Genomic DNA, 19,767 nt, shown 5'->3' on the forward strand with positions numbered 1-19,767 from the left:
AAGTGGGTAGGAGTGAATTCCGTCTTGCACCCCACGTCCCCAGCCATTCACCCAGTCTTACCCCTGAAATGGGAGGCCTGTTGAGTCGGCAAACTAGAGCCACTCTCACCCATGCAAATCTAAGGATAATTCCGAATAAACAGGAGTTCATGGTTAGCTCAGGATTAAAACCGAGTTACCTAGGTTATCGAATGAAAAGAAAATCAGTCTCAACAGTAAACGACTTTATAAAGTGAGAGTGGTTTTCTTCATGGTCCGATCTTATGCAATACTCATTGCATAGGACGCCCCCACTCACATGTCTCCACATGCACAATTTAGTGATCACATTGTTTATATCATATACAAAAGTGGGCCGCATCCATAGTGTCCCCAGAATAAGGTCCTCAGCCTTATCCTTATACTATAGATCATTTTGACTATATACTTAAACTTGATCCACTCTTATGTCTCTACATATAGTTCAAGTAATCATACTATAGCCAGAGTGTTCTTAGTTTATTGGATTTAGATTAATGATCGTAAAGTTCACTTTATTCAATAATAATTTTTACTGAATAAACATCAATAATAACTTTATTGAAAATAGAATATATCTTTGTTTACAAACTATGAGTTTTAGGACATAAAACCCAACATGTGGGACATCACAAAATCCTCTGTCTGATTTTCTGTACTGCTGCGTTAGTAGTCTGTACCAACTCCGGTCCCAACAACTATTTCTTGCCTACCTCCTCCTAGAATATAGGAGTTCTACACCTCCGCCCATATAGAGCTTCAAATGGTGTCATCTGAACAGTTTCTTGATAACTATTGTAGTGGGCAAATTCCACAAGGGCCAGGTGCTCATTCCAGCAACCTGCGAAGTCTATAACACACGCCCTCAACATATCTTTTAGGGTTTGATTAAGTCTTTCGGTTTGTTTATCTGTCTGAGGATGGAATGCACTACTGAACTTGAGTTGTGTTCCCAACGCCTTCTGTAACCCTTTCCATTAGTCAGAAGTAAACTTAGCATCCCTATCAGACACAATGGACACTTGTACGCCGTGCAAACGGACTACTTCCTTGACGTGCAACTGGGCCCATGGTCCACTCAATAAGTGGCTTATCTGGAATAGAGTGGGCTGCTCTGGTCAATTGTCTTCAATTGTCCAGATGACGTTGAAGTCTCGTCGAGCCTTCGGTAGGTCCGAGATGAAATCCATACCTTTTCCTCTCATTTCCATGCTGGAATATTCAGCGATTGCAACAACCCTGCTGGTTATTGTCTCGAGACCTTTACATGCTGACAGGTCAAACACCGACTCACATACTCAACTACGTCCTTCTTCTTTCCTAGTCACCAATACCTACACTTTAAATCCTGTCACGTTTAGTACTACCAGGGTGAAATGTGTATGACGTGTTGTGTGCCTCAGTCATCATTTCTTGTAGAATCTTCTCATCTCGAGGTACGCATAATCGGTCCTGCCACATCAAACCCCCCTTCAGAAGAAAATGAATATCCCTCTGGTCTCTCAGTTTCTTGCTGACCCCAGATCCTACTGAGATGCGTATCAACTCTCTGAGCTTCAATGATACGTCTCTTGAGGGTGGGTTGGACTGAAAGTTGTGCTAATTGGGCGGTGACACCTCTAACCAAGACCTCTATTCCAGCCCTTTATATCTCATCCTGTAGATACCTCAGTCTCGTGCTCAGGGCGGATGTGCGGGCTGTCTTCCTACTCAAGGCATCTACACTACATTGGCTTTTCTTAGGTGGTAAAGTATTTCAATATCATAGTCCTTAACTAGTCCTAACCACCTCCGTTATCTGATGTTCAGCCTTTTTTGTGTAAACATATGCTAAGGCTCTTGTGGTCAGCATACACCTGAACTCTCTTGCCATACAGGTGGTGACGCTAGGTTCTCAATGCATACACCACGGTTGCTATCTCTAAACCGTGGGTGGGGTAGTTGCGCTCATACTCTTTCATTTGTCTAGAGGTGTAGGCTATCACTTTGCCCTTTTTGCATGAGTACACACCCTACCCCTATTCCTGAGGCGTCGCTATAAACCACAAGTCCACCTGACCCATCAAGCACTGAAAGTACAGGTGCAGTGGCCAACCTCGTTCTCAGTTTCAGAAAAATCTGTTCACACTCTAGTGTCCAAACATAGAGTTTCCCTTCTTGGTCAACTGTGTCATGCTGCTGAGGTCTTAGGAAATCTTGTACAAACCTTTTATAAAAGCCTGCTAGACCTAGAGCACTCCTTACTTTAGTGACAGTGGTTGGTCTAGACCATTTCAAAATTACTTCAATCTTAGCGGGATCCACCGTTATTCCTGCTTGGATACTATGTGATCAAGAAAGGTCACCTCCTACAGCCAGGATTCGCACTTCGTGAATTTAGCATACAACTGGTGGGCTCTCAATAGAGTTAAAACATTCCTCAAGTGTTCCTCATACTCTACCTCAGACTTAACACACACCAGAATGTCATCAACGAATAAATCACGAAGATGTCTAGGAATTCCTTAAATGCTCTGTTCGTCAGTTCCATAAAATTGCAGAAACGTTAAATTAAACCAAAAGACATGACTATGAACTCATAATGTCCATAGCGGCTTCTAAAGGCTGTTTTAAGTATGTCTTCCCCTTTGGTTCTCATCTGGCGATATCCCGACCTTGTCGAGGCGGTCTTTACTACTTCTCCAAAATGGCCTAGTAATTTCATCTCATTTAGCCAACTTTTTGCTCAGCGAGACGCCCTGTAACGTGACTTGTTTAAGTACTAATACCCATCTGGGCTAAGTACGGGTTCTTTTGGAAGTAAAGATCCTTACATCAGTTCTCTACGTTCACCTAGGTTAACCCCTGTCGTATCTTTTATGACTGAGCTAGACACATTTTCTCATAGTGATATCTCATCACTAGCTCTTTTTCGAGCACGTGAACCTTTCAAGTTCTTGTACAGGATCCTAGGGAACTCTCTGAAAACTTTGGTTTGGTAGCTAGCCTCCCTCGAACTTCGAGGGTGCTACATCTAGTGTCTTCTCTAATACATATCATGTCTCTGCTAGCCTTACCTGTTTACAAGTCACCATCTCACTATCCTTCAGGTAATTTCTAAAATCACGTTATTTGGAAGTTCTACCTCTACCTGAGAATGCTTCACAAGTTTGGCATTACACTCGTGTATGAAACTGGAGTTCTACTCTTTGTAGTCCGGATCACCTACACAAGGGTTGGTTCTTATTAAAGCCCATCTAGACTTTCTTCCTTCAGACGGCAAAGGCATGACCATAGCTTGACCTCTTTTCTTTCTGTTCTCAACCCTGAGGTTCGTTGGACTACCTTGACAGTTCCACATCCTTCACCTTGTGAGTATACATGCCCTGACAAAAGGATAGGTTAGAATACAATGTTATAGTTCTGATAACCACGTGCTGCCTTTGAACTTGGTTCTCTCCACCAAGGTCCAAAGCGATGTGTCATCCAATGGGTGATCCTTTAGTAGGAATATCCTACACCCCATGACTCATTAGTGGCATAAAAGCGCACATCTCACTTATGGAAGTCCATAAACCTGAAATTATATCACGAAGACTCCAACCAACCTTGAATCCATGGCCCCCATAGTTTCGCTCTCTCTGTTGGTGAATCTTATCTCTCGACTTCCAACTTAACCAAACTCACTGTGAAAATGGTTTGCTTGAGGGGTGCTTAATTTCTACAGTGGCTGCCCTTACTTGTAAGAACGATGTTGTCTGGGTCTACTATGTGGTTAAGACAACTCTATGTTGTCTAGGCCTACTACGTGATCTCCATGGAGGCATGCTTGACATGTAGAATTATGGTCATGGGAGGCTGGGTCATAGGTATATCATCTCGTACTGGGCCTTAAAAAGAAAATCTCATGTACATTTCTAAGGGTTGGACGTCACGCGTTCTGCGGAGTCACCTTTTTGCCTTCCTAAGGCCAATAAACTAAAACATGACCCCTCTCGGCCTCCTCACAATAACTCGAATCTAGCATCAACATACAGAGGGAATGTTCACTTTTAACACCCTAAAGCGTTAACCCAAAACATACATCAAGTTCTTACTGGCATTACATCATATCATAACCTACTAAACAAGGTTAGACAGCGTACCTGGTCGCGGCGAGGTATGTCGAAGCTGAGTCACAGAGGTGTACGACTCTCTATCCTAGAAAAAAGTCTACAAAATCAAAACCCGACTGCTCTGATACTAATCTGTGAAGACCCGATTTTTGATTCTTCAGAATCAAAACCCGACTGCTCTGATACCAATCTGTCACGACCCGATTTTCGAGGCTTCGAAGAATCGAAATCGTGACTAAAAGAACGAAATCGAAAACAAACAAAAAGAAAAGAAAAGAAAAGAAAAGCGAAGTAAAAGGATAAAAATACCATTCAATTAAAACAAAAGATAAAGAAGATTTGTTTCGAAAATATTACAAAGGAAATTGCAAATGTAAAAATGAAATACAAAATTAAAATCAAATATGTCAAATGGAAAATACAATTATGAAGAAAAATACAAAAGACTCTAAATATGAAAACGGACAAAGGACTCTAAAAGACCGACCAGGGACTGACGCTCTGGAACGACACCCCTCTGTGACCGCACAGCTCTCGAACACCTCCCCGTATCGACTGGTACCTGAAAAAAAAGGGGAGAAAGGGGTGAGTATAAAAATAAACTCAGTAAGCAGCCTACTTGTAGCCCAAACAACTAGACTACTTGGGTAAGAGTAGGGGCAAAATGACCATTTTGCCCCTATGTTGTTATTTTTATTTTATTTATTTATTCATCTAAAAATTCGGGTATTACATAAACTATCAGTCAAGCGGCTTCTCTCCTACAGCAGGTCTCGGATTTCTTGAGTAGGCGGGTGGACCTGAAGGCCGTTTAGGGCTTGAAACCCTTTCCATAGGGGGCCTTGCCGCAAGATAGGCCATAGGAGCAAATGAGCTACCCATTTTTGAGTTAAGCCAGGAGTGTCTTTCTCGAATGAAAACATCAATCATCTTTGGGGCGGAAGGTTTCTTTCTCGTGGTGGCTTCCCGTGTAAGGAGAAAAGCTGTCCATATTAATCGTGTATATTCTTGCTATCTCAAGTTTACCTAATCCTAATAAACGCTATCAAATGGAAAACAGAGACCTTCGAATCTCTAATGTACCCGCATCTTTCATCGGTTTTTTTCTGAGACTCATCAAAATTGGAGACGTGGTTAGGCTAGCAAGTTGAACCGGATCATCCATCGGATGCACACCCGCACTTCGTTTGCCTCGTCAAGGGACCCCGGACACTTCCCTTGCACAGTTTCCAGTGGAGACGGGGAAATTAGAGTGGGGGCAAAAGTCTCGTAATCTTTTGAGTATCGAGATGGCTGGTAACCTGGCTAGAGAAGCTCCCATGTGGTTTAGAATGAGTATCCACCAGGACTACGGGGAATTCCTAAGGGAATAGTCCGAGAACAAAGTGCGGGAGGAATTTCCTTGTCTTGTCATGAGCAACAATCAACTGACCTTGCTATCTACGAGACAACATAGCTGGGTTGGGTAGGATGTGAAGAAATGGAAATAGCATGCATTCCCCTTGCCCCGTACTAAGAGGTTCCCCGTATTGCCTAGCCCTAAGATATTGATATTAGGAGTTGGGTGCTTGAGAAGGACCAATCAGAGGCAGAAAATGCATCCATTCCATCCATGTACGTATAAAAAACAGATGGAGGTCATCAGGCAGCCTATCTGACCCGGACAAGGAGTTTAGTTGGCTGCCGGCAAGTCTGTCCCCTTCGGATACAGATGAAAGACTAGGCTTTCGCTCTCGCCCTAAATGAATGAATTGACGGAGAGGAACGAAGCAGCGAGAGGAAGTAGCTCTACGAGAAGAGGAGAGGGAGTAAGTAGCTCGAGATCAATCTGAGGGGACCGGCTAGATCAAGACTAGGAGAGATGATCCCCAGGACGAGAAGAATCCATACACTCAATCCATTGCTTCTACCCCTCCCCGATTCAGCCGGGACCCGTACTCAGATTTCAGCCACTATAGTTCAAATGCAGCCTGACGACTGAGTGAAGGTTGGGAGTGGGCTGCTCGAGTACGATCTAAAACGATCCCACATTCCGGAAAGAACCAGACAATGGGAAGCCTTCGTTGAGTAATGGGAAGCGGGCTAGTCCCCGAAAAAGCCTTGCCAACTATAAGAAAGAGTTGTGGCTCAAAATCAATCAGCAGTTCCTAGGTTTTCAGTAACGTGGCCAGTTAGCGGGCAGGAGGGAGGGAAGCTTACCTTGACTTGTTGTCCGGGCAGATAACACAGCCACTCGCTATTTCCAAACACAGAATCAGTTGTATCACCCAGCCCCAATTTAGAGTTGGATTTATGGCAAACAAGGAATTTCCGGCAATAAGGATATCATAAACATAGTTTGACAATATTCTAATCTCACCATCCATTATTGGAGTTTCAATACAATGATCGTCGAACGAAATCTCATATTGCTAATAGCTTGATGAAACTTAATGTACCATACCACTGTTTCAAGTCATATAAAGAAAGACTTTCTTAGCTTGCAAACCTGATCTTCATGCCCAAGAACCTAAAAACCTGGCCTGGAGGTTGTACCATTACCATATATATAAATCCTCGAGTTCACATTTCAAAATGCTGTTTGTTTTGACATCCCCATCTGATCTCATTCAAAATCCAAATGAGCGACCATAGCAGTGACAATTCTAATAGATGTCAACTTCTCCACAGGAGCAAATCTTTCTTCATAATCAATCCCACCCCATCCATTGTGAGATGTGAGAAGCCCCGAGCAACCAATCGCGCCAACGAGATAAAAATAGAGTCGTCACTCTTGCGCTTCACCTGTCATACCTTGACTACACGGAACGAGACAATTCGATTGGCTTCACTCTTTCTGGTAATGGGACAAGTTCCCATGTCTCATTCTGATTTAAGGTGTTCAGGCAGAAATCTCCTCTTTCATCGCCCCACTCTTTCAGGCCAGCCGCTTCTTCAAATGAGCTTGGCTCTTCTTTTTTCTAGAGAGGCACAAGACTGTTCAAGTGTCAGAGTGTCCGCATAGCTGGCTTCTGTATACTTGGGATTGATTGGGCTTCCTGATCCTTGTCGATCTTCTAAGTCGGCTATCAAACACAGTGCCTTCAGCAGGGATCCTCTTGAATATCTTGTTGCTCTCTTCTAAACATGCATCACTCTTTGTTAATGGGTCACGGGCCTTGGGCTTTTTTTTCTCTGACAGGAGGGCTTCGTGTAGCTTTTTGACTCAGGTCCAGAGTGACTCACAATATCAGGCTCTTGTTGCTCAGGTGCTTGTGCCCGCATACGGAAGTCTAGCATCCCGGAATATGGCAGTACTACATTTTTGGAGGACCACCATGATGATGCCTCATCGAAAACGAGATGTGGAGATATAGATTTTGTAGTCGGATCAATGCACGTCAACCTACGCGGATCATAGCCGACAAAGATGCACCAACTAGCCCACCTTCTTTTCTAGCTTCGTCCGTAACTGCTCAGAACACATAGCAGACGCAGCCAAAAACTTTTCAATGTTGGTAAGGAAAAACTAATTTTGCTTGGGGTTTCCTTTTTCAAAACAGCGGTTGTACGTTCTTCGCATGCGCATCATGCTTCGACAAGTTTCGCCCTTCTTTCTGCAACTCTATTTTGCTGTGGAGTGTGTTTTCTGAGCAGCTAAACGAATGACGTACTTGAATCATCAAACTCTTGCAACGTGTATTCTCCACCATTGTCAGTCCTCAGGCATCTTTTTCTTTGATTGAGTTCATTTTCTACCCCTCTCTTTAGGATCTTCACTCTCATTTCCTTGGCCAGAGAACAGTCTCAACAAAGTAATCATTCTTTCACCCTCTGATTCTTTCTCTTCTTCTTTAATGTCTTTTTTCTTTCAATCCTTTAACTGAACTGGTTTTGATCAATCTTTCTTCTGTTTATAGGTCCGAGTTATTTGGGTTTTGTCTTCAACGCCACGGATTGATTGATTTCCCATTAGAGGACTAGAGGAGGCCGCCGGCTGCCGACAGCAACGCCATCTGAGTATGAGCGGGTTCTGGTGCTTGAAAGGGGCGAAGAAGCGAGGCGAGAAAAGAAAAGGGAGGAGAGGGTCAAAGACATGAAACCGAGTTGTAGAGGTGAAGGGGCGAAGAAGCGAGACTAGAAAGGAAAGGAGAGGGGCGGTGTTCCGTACGTAAAGCCTAATCTGATGACCCAATCAGTCTTCCTCACCACTCTCATGGAGGTGCTTTCGACTCCCCGGTGCAAGCCTGAACCTCCGAAGACGGCGTCCCCAATGCCCGAGGCCGAGTTCTTGATGGCAGTAGTGCTATCAATGCCAGGTTCTATAGTCGAGCCGATCAATAATTCTATGGAAGGTCAGGTCAGGGGTGAATTGGGACCTCCGAGTGGTGAACCAGTCCTATGAGTGGGTTGAGAGGGCTATCTTAGGTTAGGCCGGAGCTCAAGAATTGGCAATCGGCAGTCAGAGATGGGCTATTGGAAGCCGGTGTTGATCCCTAAAATGGTTTGACTTTGGATCATTAAGTGGGTACCAAGATTGGTGGTTCGACATTCGACAGTTCTGGTCGTAGACACAGTGTTGCTGATCTCCTCAGCTATGCGAAAGCTTTGAATATGAGAGTGCAGTCTATGCAAGCTATGCAAGTGTTGAAAGAATTCTTTTAGCCTCTTCTTCGTGGATCAAAGATATCGGCAATTGGGGTTGTTTTTCGCGACCAAAGAAAGAGGGCCATGCAATGCAAAGGGAGAGGATCACCTCTGTGTTGGGGCTCTCGGAAGCCCATAGCTTCTGCTTCTGAGTGGCATTGGACCGAGGCCGTCCCTCTCATCGTGGGGAATTCCTCTGTCTCATCACTTGCCTTATGTCGGACAGTTCCTCTATGAGAACCCCCGAAATGGCATCTCAATTGTGCCCCCAATCCCATTGGAGCACTCTCTGATACAAGTCCTGGGCATAACCAATTCAGGGACAGGGGCTTACCTTGAAGCAACTTCCAATCTCATACCTTTTGTCTCCCCGGCTCGCTCTCTTTTCATTCGGAACCCAACTTCACCACTCTATCTCACTGTGGCTACCCTGATGGAGAAGATTACTGGGCCACTCTCTGTTCACTCCGGTTGCCATCTACAGATGTCAGGGTTAACCCAATTGTACGGTTCAACTACTTTAGTAATCCGGGTGATGTATGTGGAGCGGCGTGTGAATGGCACCTGCAAGATCGGTGATGTACTGAGGAGCCGCTCCATGGAGGATTTCCAATTCAGGGAATGGTTTGTTTAGGGGCCGAGATTGAAGATACGTGGGGCCTACATTGCCCATTGATCAATCAAATGATCGGCTGATGGGAGAGTTTTGCCCGCAGTGAGTACTATATGGCACTACCATGGTGGATGCCTTGTGGGCAAGGTAGTTGATCGCAATTTCAGGGTTATTGGGATTGATGCTTTCCGAGTTGTTGATGGTTCGATATTCACTGTATCACCAGGGACCAATGCCCAGTCCCCTCTTTTGATGCTTGGACGGTCAGTGTCTTTCTTGTTATCTGAATGCTTCAGTCTTTTTGTTGGTTTGTTAGAGTTGACTACCTACCCTGTTGTGCCAAAAGGAACTATAAGCGGACTTTGCTGCGAATCTGCTAGCCATTTACCAGTATTTCCTCTTCTGCTTCTATTTTTGGGTTTCTTCTTCTCCTTTCCCCTTGTGAACACAATCAAATCCGAACAAATAAGAAATTGGTGATTCTCTCCAACCGATTAAGAAAAAAGAATGAAAATACCCTCTCGGGTTTCTCTTTCATTTGCCAATTCGAAATCCGCATTGTCAGTCAACTGCTGCACCATTTTTCTTACAGGATGTCAAGTTAAAGAAGATAAGGCGAGTCAATAAGGTTCGAAACCCAATAAAACATTTATGCTCGTGGCCGGACCGAAAAAAGATGTGGGAGCAATGGCACTCGATCACAAACCCTCTCTTTCCCTTTCTGTAAATTACTTGGTATTTTTGTCTTCTTCGCCCTTCCCTGTCCAGCTCAAGCTGATTAAAAAAACGGTTCTGTTTCGGAAAGCGTTCCGCCCCTCAGTCTTGGACATTTTGGCGGGACTTTCCCTGCCCTACATTCCAGTCACGAATCCAAAACTTCTCGCTCCCATCGGCCGGCTCTTCCCTTTGGCTACTCTAAAAAAGGTACTGATGCTTCACACCCCATCTCGACGAAAATTAGGAAACTTATTGCAACTACATAAAAAACCGAGAAAAAAAAGACGTGAACAGCCCCTTTCTTGGAACTAATGCATAGGGATAGGGGGCAACGTGTGATATATCAAAATATAGAAGAAGAAAAGATATGCAGCATCCACTTGGTGCTCATAATATCTTTCTCGATGTTTTTTGTATAAGGGATTCTTTCTCGGAAGGGAGCTAGGGAGATTTAGATCGATCAAATCTACTGACTAATTGGTTTAGCTTATCGATGTCCTTGAGTCCAATGAGGATAAAGGGGATGGATGGCCCAGCTTCTTTAGCATTTTATAGGAGTGGATAACAACGGGAAAAAGGATGAAGTATTAGCGTTAGCGTGAGAGAGCAGAAAATGACACTAAACAAAACAGAAAGAGAAAGGCATAGTGTAGTTAAGGGGGACTCATCACAAGTATTTATTATTATACTCAACGCAAGCATCACTAAGGTCATAATATCTTTCTCCGGCAAAAGTCGAATAACAGAAGTATGAAAAAGAAAGGGGGACCCATGTGAAGCAGACCAGCAACCAGATATTACCAAAGGCAAGAACGGTCCGCACCAGTATGGGGGCAGGGTATTTAGGCTCCTCCCTCTCGTACACCACCGGTTAGGTAAGAAACAAACTCAGGGATGGGGGATAGTGGAAAGAATCAGGTCAGATTTAGCTGGGACGTGCTAGCCGCCCTCGGGGCACGAGATTCCATTCCGGTTTCCGAGGCCCAAAAGCTTGAAGCATCCCAGCTATGAAGATGAAGAGACACTTTTAGTTACCAAGTGGCCCGTTTGGTTGATGATTCATTCACCCGCTTGCTCGCTTCCAACACAAGCACACTATCCTTTGTTCGCCCTCTACCACACGGAACGGCTCCCCTAAAAAAAAGGGCACTTAGACGCCCTAGGTCCATTAAAACCTTTTCTCCCTTATTATCAATCAAAGAGAAGGCAGCCGATGCGGCTTGATGTCTCAGACCATTACATTAAGCATACAAAAAGGCAATGTAACAAGGGGCCAAGCATACCTACCGTGAAGGAATAGGATGAGGCAGAAGTACTTCCCGCGCATACTAGTATTAGATAAAATGGTTCCAACTCCGTGTATGCCTTCGGTTAAAAAGGTAGACAGAGTCAACCTCCATACACCTCTGGTCATTCCCGGCCTTTCTATTAGAGTGAGAATGAGGGGGATACTGAAGATGTACAGTCAACCAACCAGGGGAGGATGGGCCTCATGGGGGATAAAACCATTCAACACTGACTCTTTTACGGGGAATGTAAACAAAGTTCCACTCCCAAACATACCATCTCAAGTTCAGAGTAAACCATCTCCACAGCAAGACACCTTCCACTCCAATTAGGCCAAAAAAATAGACAGAGGATAGAATAGAATTTGATAAGAAAAGGTCCTTACAGGAGAAGGAATAAGGAGTTTCGTCTTGACTGACTGTTCTGTCGAATGAATCGATAGTCTTTACAGGAGAGTAAGTAAATGAACTCAAACTGAATGAAGGGAATATCGGTGAAGGAGCGAAAGCTGTGAGACCGAGTTGTAGAGGCGAACGAGCTCTGGCAGTGAGACCAAGAGGGAGAGGAGCGAAGCTGCTTTACCTTAAGGGGAGGGGAAGGAGCTTGAGCTGATCTTTCTTCTTCTTTTCTTGTTGTTAAATCTGGTTCAGGAAATGGAATTGTGAAACTGCAGGTGAAGGAAATCCTTCTTCTTCTCATCCTTCTTAATACCTCTAGCCTCAAATAGCCCTAAAAATAGACAGAGGCATCAACTCAAATTTCAGCTGCTTTCGTTAGTGAAAAAGAGAAATGGCCCCCAAAAATAGGGAGAGGCATCAACTCTAATTAATTTCCTATGCTCCATTAGTGAAAAAGCTAAATAGCCAAAAATCCCGAGAAAACGTAAAAAGAATTTATTGAAGCTGCAGCTGTGAGTTCAAAAGTTCAATGGCCCATAAAATAGGGAGAGGATAGAATTAGATAAGAATTGGTCCTTAAAGGATCAGGAGAATGAATCGGGAGTCTTTCTCTTTGTCATGTCTCCCTTCTTTCTTTGATTTACTCGATAGTAAAGGTTCTTCAATCAATTCATTCTTGAACTGTAAAGGAGAAGGAATGTTTCGTCTTGAGTTTCGTCTTTCCTTGAAACACTTGAAGGGGAAGAGAAAGAGAAAGAAGGAATCTTTCGGATACTTATAATTAAGTCGAATTGATTCTTCGATAGTCTTGACTTATTAATTACCTTTACTCTCTTTTATCCCAAAAAATACGGGGGAGGATTGAATTTCTTTGATTTCAGCCCCAGCTATTAGGGGAAAACCTCTTTTAATGTTTTACCCCTATGCTGGATACAAAATATTTGATTGAAGCTCCAGCTATTAGGGAAAAAGGTCTTTTAAGGTTTTACAGTTATATGGGGATATAATTTCTTTTCTTGAAACTGCTTTACCGAGGGAAAAAGCTCTTTTAATGTTTTACCCCTATGTTGGATAGAAAAGAATTTATTGACGCTGCTGCTAAGGTGAAGGAGAAAGATCAGTTAAAGAAGGAAGAAAGAGTCTTTCCTTCCAGTTCACTCGAATGAATCTTGAGTCTTTCGTCTTGACTGACTGTTTCATCTTTCCTTCCAGTTCACTCTCATTCATAAGTCGTCTCCCTTCTTTCAAAGACTGTAAAGGTTCAGGTTCAGGTGATTACCATACATCCAGCCGCTTTACTTACCTTGTTCAATCAGGGACAGGAGAAAGAATCTTGTCTTGCTTCAGTCTTTCAATTGGGATTTCATTCATTTACTCTGTGATTGAGCTTCTCTTTCTTTTCCTATTTATTCACTGTAAACTCTGTCTGAGTCTTCTGACTTCTTTCTTTGATTTACTCACTCTCCCGACTGTAAAGGTGAAGGAGCTGATCAGCCAGCCTATTTACCTAAAGAATAGTGGAAACCCGAGTTTACGAGGGGCGAAGCCACGAGACCGATAGGGAGAGGGGAAGGGGTGAAGAAGCTCGACTGGAAAGGAGAGGGGCGGGAGCCCGAGCAAGCAAGAAAGTCAGTTCCTTCCAACCGAGCCAGCCAGCAAGAAAGAGGAGCCCGAGGTTCAGTTAGGGGCAGGTTCAGAAGTAATAGGCCAGCCAGGAGAGGAGGTTACAGTTAAAGAAGGATTGAGTTCAGGGGAAGGATCAAAGAAAAGAAAGAATGAATAGTGAAACAAACCCTCGTTCAAGAGTTCAATCAGGGAAGAGGGAAGTAGTGATTGATTGAGTTTACCTTGTCTTTGAGTTCACAAGAAGGGAAGAGGGAAGTAGCTAATGAGTTTACCTTGTCTTTGAATAAAGAAAGAGGGAAGTAGTTATTTCATTTACAGACAGAGTGTTCAAGAATAAAGAGGAGCGCAGCAGACTGATAGTTTACGTCAGGAGTAAAGGAGAAAGACTACTAGCTATATTACCGAGTGACAAGAAGGGAATAGCGGGGCAGGCAATGGAATTGTTCAACCGATAGGTTAAAGAGTTTACCTTGGTTACAGTCTTTGAATGAGGAGCCCGAGGTTCAGTAGCTCAGGTCATATCGGGCAAGGAGAAAGAATACATCAATAGGTGAGAAGGGGAAGCTTTTCTCTTTCGTCTTTCGTTTCGTCTTTCCTTGAGTCTTTGTTTACAGTTAAATATAAATAGGAATAGGTTCACGAGTTCACTCTCATTCATCTTTAGTTTCGTCTTTCAAAGAAGCTGCTAATTCATTTCTTCTTCTGCTTTCTTGAACTGTAAACTCTCTTTCTTTTTTTCTTTCATTCTCCGTAAAAAAGGGAAAGCATATTCAATTCATTCGTTCTCTTTTCTTTACCTTCTTCTCACTTCTCATCCAGCGGCTTACCCAGTTTACCTTACCCTGTGAAAGAGTGAAATCAGTCTCATTAATCGATAGTCTTTCTCTTTGGCTTTTACCGAGAACAAAGAATAGTAGTGAAAGAAGCAAACTCACTAACAGAGCTTTACCTTCCTTGTTCAAGAATAAAGAAAGAGGAGCCCGAGGGGAAGGAGCGCGAGGTTCGTTCAGGGAATATCGTCAAAGAGAAGAGAATGAATCTTTCTTCTTCAATCAATCCTTTCTGTAAAGGGAGAGGATTTCATTCATTTACTCGACAAAGGTTCAGGAGTATATAAAGTAAATCAGTTGTAAAGCTTAGGGAAGGTCATATCGTAGAGTATAAGGGTTTGGTTTCGTCTTCTTTTCTTACTTACTGTTCAGTCGCTTTACCCTCATTTTCTTCGTTTACTTGAATAAATGGGTTCAGCCCCAATGGAATTGTTCAACCCATAAGGAAAGATCAGAGACCAATAAAAGGAAGAAGACGACGGACGCTTTACCTTGTTTAGAGTGAAAGAAGAATAGCCCTACCTAGTTCAGTTCAAGAAGAATCGTCCAGGCCGGAAGATGCATCCAATAAATAGCCTGATTCTTTTTTTCTTACTATTTCCTGTAACAGCTATATAAAGTGCGGAGTTGATTGTGTTTGAAGGTTCAGGATCAAGAACCAATGAGACGAGAACGAAGAGAAGAGGATTTCATTCATTTACTAGACTGGAAAGCAGCTAATTCATTGATTCTTTCATAGTAAAGTCTCATTCAATCAAATAGTAGCTTTACCTCGTTCAATCAGGAAAAGGGTCGAAGACGTGAGACGAGAAAAGGGAGGAGAGGGTGTCGGTTGAGTCTTGACTGACTTCCCGCCCGCTCAGTCAATCTCATTAATGGTGACGAGGTTCAGTTAGGAGCTTCTCTTTCTTTCAAACTCTCATTAATCTTTATTATGATTTGATTGAAGATTCTTCTTCTTCTTCTTCTAGAATTGACTCTCTACCAGTTCAGTCTCATTCTCTGTCTTGCTTTCGACTTTCTCTTTGACTCCTCTCCTTGTAAAATCAGGTTCAGGTTTCGGCTTAGTTTACTGTGCAAAGAAGAAGATAGGTGAAAGAAGGGAATGAGGGAATCTCAACTGCTTTGCCTTGGCTTTGAAGAAAAGAGAAATGCAAGAAGATGGATGAGAAGGAAGCGAACAATTCTGTGGTAGTTCATTCATAGGGGGTTAGTTACTCAAATCTGATTAATTTCTTTGCCTTTAGTTAGGGGAGCCCGAGTTTCAGGAGAGAAACGCATTAATAGTAAGAAGGAGCCAAGCCGAGTTAGTTGGGAGAGAAGCGCTCACATTTAGTTTTACGCGCTGGAATAGAAGGAGTGAGATCGATAGCTGCTTTTAGCTCTTTCATATGCTCCATTGTAAAGGAGAAAGAAAATGTATCTTTACCTGGCTCAATCAGAAATAGGTCAATGAGCATAAGGAATAGAATCATGAATCTCAGCTGCTTTACCTCGTGAAAGAAAAGGGGCTTCGCCCTGAGACCCTACGGGCGAAGAGGCGAAGACGCGAGACAAAGGAGAGGGTCGAAGACATGAAACCGAGTTTACGAGGTAAGAGGTCTCAGACGCGAGACGAGAAAAGGGAGGAGAGGGGAGAGGTTTCATCTTGACTTTCAAGACTTTCTTTTTCAGGAGCAGTTAAGTTTTCTTCTGTAAAAAGGATAGGTAGAGGAATAAGACTATAGGCAGATAGAGATAGAGTGTACGTTTTGATTGATACTTCACTACTTGCCCTACCACAGAACGGAGACTGGCTCATCGGAGGAAGGATTAATGCATCGAAGCCTGATTGGATGGGGAATCCTCACAATTCTCTACCCGATAGATATCCCTATGAGAGCTTTGAAGTGAGTCGGGGAGCTATCATACATAACATATGCTTTTGATACTCTGGCAAGAGGGGTTGAACTAGCATTTCCAGTTCCAGGGGTCTCGTTCTCATTTAGGATGCCCCTTTACTCCAGCTATCCCGTAATGTACTTATACTCATCCTCTATCTATCCAGTATAATGTACTTAGAGAAGCGTTAGGTTGCTTCTACTAGATGCTTTCTAAGTCAGTCACACTTGGTTGGTTACATCGACCTAAATCTTGTAACTATCTTTATTGTTGGTTGAACTCATTGCATATCATATGTCCTCCCAAGTTTTCTTTCACTTCTCATCCAGGGAGAAGAGCCAAGCAAGCAATGAGCTGAGACAAGGAACCGGGAACATGAGAGTCAATTTAATCCTCAGCCTACCTAGTAGTTACCGAGTCTTTGATAAGAGAGGGCTTTACCTCCTTCAATCAGTCCAATAGAAGAGCAGAAAGAAAGATGCTTTAACCTATTTACATACCTCCTCGTGAAAGAGAAGAAAAATCAGGTGATTGAGCAAATCTTGATTGAATTTGTTGAGTCTGAAGAATCAAAGGCAAAGGAAAGCAAAGAAAGAAAACAGACACTAAAATAGAAATAGTGAAACCAACCAACCCCAGTAAATAAAAGAAGAAGGATTTCATACGCTTTACCGAGGGAAATCAGTCAAAGGTTCATAAGTAGGGAGAAGAGGTGAATGAGTTTACTGTTCGTGGAAAGAACAAGAGCAGGTTCAAGAGCAGAGCAATGAAACCGAAAGGTGAATGAGCTTCTCTTTCATTTTCTTTTCTTACTGTTACATCTAAAGAGTCTTGACTTGTTGGAGGGAGAGGTTCGAGGTCAAGGTGCTGCAGGGTTTCGGTTGAGGCTTTCTTTACTGGATGAATTAGCTATGAACCTATTTCCCTTGTTTACTCTTCCAGAAGGATTCAAGGAGAGAAAGAAGCTAAGCAGCTTTCCCTAGTCTTTGAATAAATAGTGAAACCCGAGTAAAAAAGTGAAATCTGGTTCAGTCTCATTCTGTTTACTCACTTGAGAGTATCCGTTTACCTCCTTCATTCAAACAAAGAGAAAGAGCTACAGAATATGCTTTACCTCCTTCAAGAATTAATAGGAAAAGGGGAAGGTTGTCTCTTACAGGGAATATCGTATAAGGGGAATTAATCTTATTGAGTCTTTACACAGTTCAAGAAGAGAAATAGGTTAGGTTCAATCAGGCAAAGGGAAGAACAGAGAAGAGACCGAGGAGTTCCATGTTCAAGAAGAAATAGGTGAAAGAAAGAATCTTTCTATTCTATCTTACCGAGTAAAAGAGCGAAATCTGGTTACGGAGCTTGACCTGACCTTCTCCTCATCATCCAGCCTATTCACCTTACCTTGTTACCTTACCTTATGATTGAGTTCTGTAGAATGAATAAGGAGGTTCGTCTTGACTTCCTAATTCATAAGTTTACACAGTTCAAGAAGGATTGATTGATTGAATATGCTCTAATTCATCTTGAGTAGGGTCTTTCCTTTCTCTTTTTGGTTTGTTTACTTCCTCTCTCCCCCCTTCTTTCTTTGTTCCGCTTCAGTAGCTCAGAGAATAGGGGTTCCGATCATCAGGTAATATCAGTTCGTTTCGGAGAAAGAATGCTGCTTTAGAGTGAAAGAATGTAATATCGGTTCAGGAGAATGAATCGGAAAGGTGCGAAGCCACAAGACCTAGTTTACCTCCTTCCGGGAAGGGATGGTCATAGAGGAAAAGAAGAATAGTCCTGTTTACCCTCCTTGTTCAATCAGGTTCGTTCAGTAGTTCAGGATCATTCTTGTTTCATTAGATTCTTCCTTTAGTCTTTCACTGTAAAAAAGGATACGAGTTCCTTCTTTCTTTCTAGAATTGACTCTCCTGCCGGTGATTTGATTGAGCTTAATCTCATTTGACTCCCCCTGTGATAAGATAAGGAATCAACTACAAGGGGAATAAGATTCGGATTACCTTGTTGATCGAATATCTCAAGGCAAGAACATTGTTTGAGATTCGAATCACTCCACAAGCGAGATCGATCATGTCTGGCTTGAATGACTCTTGTTGATCAAATATCTCAAACACTTGTTTGAGATTCGAATCACTCCACAAGCAAGATTGATCATGTCGAGCTTGAATGATTCTACATGCAATCTAAACTACATAGAATTGCAAAGAAACTTAGCCATTGGCTAAAGAAAAGCACAAATGCTTCTTTCTATATTTTCCAAGTCTGCTTACAAATACAACATATAAGGCTTTATATAACCTAAAAAATGAAACTACTAAAGGTATTCCAAGAGTTGTAACATTCCTACTTTATGGCCATAATTAGCCATTATGTAAATGTAACCGAAATTAAATAAAAAGTCTTAAAATACAATAACTCTAAATTACTCTAAATGGTAACCCACCCAAAATTTACAACAATCAAACTTCATTTTTCTTCAATGTAGCATGAATTGAAAACATCTTTTGATAATTTTGACAACCTTTTCTTCACATCTTTATTGAAGTATATTGTATGATTGATGTCTCTTGGTTCAAAAAAATACATTTTTTTTTCTGTTCTTTAAAGTGTTAGATCTGGATCTTATCAACACTTTATTCTTCTTTAAGATCTTCTAAATCAATTTTCTTGTTGGTAAATTGATTAGATTTTGCCAATAAGAAGAAAAAAAAAAAAAAAAAAAAAACCATTGAAAGAAAGAAAGCATATTGATGTTAAATGTCTTTCTTTTTTCCTCTTGATTATTATATGTAACTCTCATATGTTCCTACGTCTCAATTAGTCCTTTGTATGATTGATGTATGATTGATGTCTCTTGGTTCGTAACCTTTTCTTCAAATTGGGATGTGAGACAAGCTATGTTATAGAGCTAAGTGCAATTCAATGTGAATAGACAGCACACTCAATACATAAACAAGGGTATTGAAGGAGCAATCCGAATAACGACAAAGAAACGAATTAAAGAAAGAAAATGATTAAGGACTAATTGAGACGTAGGAACATATGAGAGTTACATATAATAATCAAGAGGAAAAAAGAAAGACATTTAACATCAATATGCTTTCTTTCTTTCAATGGTTTTTTTTTTTTTTTTTTTCTTCTTATTGGCAAAATCTAATCAATTTACCAACAAGAAAATTGATTTAGAAGATCTTAAAGAAGAATAAAGTGTTGATAAGATCCAGATCTAACACTTTAAAGAACAGAAAAAAAAATGTATTTTTTTTTTTTTATATATTTTTGTGATAGAATATGAACATTCTACACAAACTGAGAAAAAAAAAATAATAAGAGAATTAAAAGAGATAAGCGCAATGAAACATATTTTGATAATTTTGACAACCTTTTCTTCACATCTTCATTGAAGTATATTGTATGATTGATGTCTCTCAGTTCATATCACCCTGTCTGTAAAGTCTCATTCATTTGATTCCCCCTTCATTGATTCAAACAACACTAGACAAGGAATATCCATCTGATTCTGATTCTTGCATTTTGTAAAGGTCAAGCATTTCATTCATTTAGCTCTTTACCGAGTCTTTGTTTGAGTTCAATCAGTCGAATTAATCTTCTTTCCTTCCTGTCAGATTAGTCTTTTCTGTAGTCTCCCAAATTTCATTCTCGTCAGGTTCAGGCAATGA

The 19,767-nt window shown here is 41.8% G+C and overlaps 1 pseudogene; it reads left to right on the forward strand.

The window, feature by feature from the left end:
- The first annotated feature begins 6,954 nt into the window (after positions 1-6,954).
- On the forward strand, positions 6,955-9,831 carry LOC147792665 ((R)-mandelonitrile lyase-like; annotated as a pseudogene).
- The last annotated feature ends 9,936 nt before the right edge of the window (positions 9,832-19,767 follow it).

This window comes from Cucurbita pepo, chromosome 5 (genome assembly GCF_057944985.1).
Source record: "Cucurbita pepo subsp. pepo isolate OVF chromosome 5, ASM5794498v1, whole genome shotgun sequence".
NCBI classification, from domain to species: domain Eukaryota; kingdom Viridiplantae; phylum Streptophyta; class Magnoliopsida; order Cucurbitales; family Cucurbitaceae; genus Cucurbita; species Cucurbita pepo.